The following is a 1,977-nucleotide window of genomic DNA, read 5'->3' as shown; positions in this document are numbered from 1 at the left end:
AAGATAAAAGTGGGTGGATGGCTAGGATGTTGCTGCAGCTGGGGAGGGGACAAAGGCAACTGGACTAGGGGGCAGCTGTGAAGATGGGCAGAAGTGGACAGAGTCAAGGGCTGTAGGACATCAAAGTAACAAGACTTCGGGCTGGATCGCCCCAGGGGCGGGAGACGGGGTGTGCCAGAGGGTGCCTCCCAGGGGCCCGGTTGTGTGAACAGATGGACAGAGACGCGTGCCCTGAGCTCGGGAGCCCTGGAGGAGGTGCAAGGCGGTGTGCTGGAGGAGCAGGGTCAGAGTGTATCTCGAATTCCTCTGAAATGGCCACATGGAGACCTGGAGCACGCCGCTGAGGATATAAGTCCCAAGGGCAGATATGAGCACGTACGGCGATGTCGTCCCTTCCAAAAGCCGTTAAAGGACAAAGCCGGGGATGTTACCCCTCGCTCCTCAGCCCCTCTCACTTCCTCCTCCTGGATCTCCTTGCGAAGTGATTTCACAGGGAGATTGCAACATAGAGCCGCTTGCTGCGCAAGTCAGATGTCTTGCCTGAGCAGAATCTCAGTCTTTTCCCCCTAAAGAAAGAGCGAAAGAAAATAAGCTTCAGATCTGGTGAGGGGGATTAAGTGTAGACACACAGGAGGACTTCCTGGCTCTGAGGGGTTGACGATGGAATGCATTAGTAAGCAGGAGTCTGGGCACTCCTTCCCCTGAGGTCTGTGAGACTGGGGGTAGACTGCTGTCCCGTGGGGATGCCTGGAAGGCAGGCACACCAAGAAGCAGGGACCGGACCTGATCAACAGCCACCGCTCGCCGGGCCCGGGTGACTAAGCCCCAGGCACAGGAACCCTACACACCCGGGAACAATTGCTCCATTCACCAAGTCCTCCCCTTGTGCTGGTGCAGCGTCAGGGGCTTTGCCCACATTCCTTCCTGGGATTTGAATCTCCGACAGACACCAAAGCCCACTTCTCTTCTCCCTCATCTTCTATCCTATCCCCACTCTTTGTTTTTTTCTCAAGTACGGCTGACATACAATACTGTATGGGTTTCAGTGTACGACAGAGTGATTCAACATTTATATACGTAATTCAGGGCTCACCACATAAGTACAGTTATCATCTGTCACTACACTAAATACAATGTTACTGACTGTATTCCTTACGCTGTACCTTACCATCTCCACGATTTATTTCTCTTATAACTAGGAGTCTGTACGTCTTGATCCCCTTCAGCTATTTTTCCCATTCCTCCCCCCACCCCTCTCTCTTGCCTTTAATGAGAACAGGTGGTATTACAGGGCTCTTGGAAACAGGGCTCGTGACCTTGGTGATGTGGACCCCAAGCAGGGTAGACACTATGTATAACAGCATTTCGGGACCGACTATAATGTAAATATATAAACATAATAAGTGTTGTAACAAATATATTAGATAACTGTATCCACAGAAGGAAAATTTGCTGCTCACTACCAGAAAAAAAAAAAAAAATGGCAGAAAAACATTGTAAGAAACAGAGCCCTGTACAAACAGACAAAAGATAAAGCATTGTACCTATTTTCAAGTGCGCATATTTTAATGTTTGCCAAAGTGCCTTTCAGAAACACTGTAGCCATTTGGCCCCGGCTGCCCCGCCCCCCCGTGACCCCTGGCTACCCCCAGCATTATGGGAGGGTTGATAACTACCTCCCATCCTCCCAAGAAATCTATACTTCTTCGTAAGAACATACCTATGTTCTTGATCTATCATATAATGTAAATAATGTAATTTCCCTATCTCTCATTTGTCTTTATTATATTCGAGGTTCCTTTCTAAAAATTAACTTTTAGTAACCTCGTTTACAGAGTCACTTAAATCCATAATTTAAAGCGAAAATCAAAGGATCCGTCACCTGCAAAGGCACCCCTTTGCAGGACTTTGCACTCTGCTCTCCATGGTTGACAACGTTTACCTTGCCTGATGAGCCGCAGGAGAGAAAACCTCCGA

General features: G+C 48.8%; 1 long non-coding RNA gene across 1 annotated transcript in view; it reads right to left on the bottom strand.

Moving 5' to 3' along the window:
• LOC121010725 (uncharacterized) overlaps positions 1–793 on the bottom strand; it is a 109,575-nt gene extending 108,782 nt beyond the window's left edge. Inside the window, exon 1 of the long non-coding RNA XR_005781344.1 lies at positions 380–793. This is a non-coding gene — a long non-coding RNA (uncharacterized LOC121010725). The remainder of the gene's footprint in view (positions 1–379) is intronic.
• Between the last annotated feature and the right edge of the window lie 1,184 nt (positions 794–1,977).

This window comes from Herpailurus yagouaroundi, unplaced genomic scaffold (assembly GCF_014898765.1).
Source record: "Herpailurus yagouaroundi ecotype Mexico unplaced genomic scaffold, PumYag 192, whole genome shotgun sequence".
Taxonomy (NCBI): domain Eukaryota; kingdom Metazoa; phylum Chordata; class Mammalia; order Carnivora; family Felidae; genus Herpailurus; species Herpailurus yagouaroundi.
The sequence above is the reverse complement of the archived record's forward strand: the minus strand, read 5'-3'. Positions and strand labels throughout refer to the sequence as shown.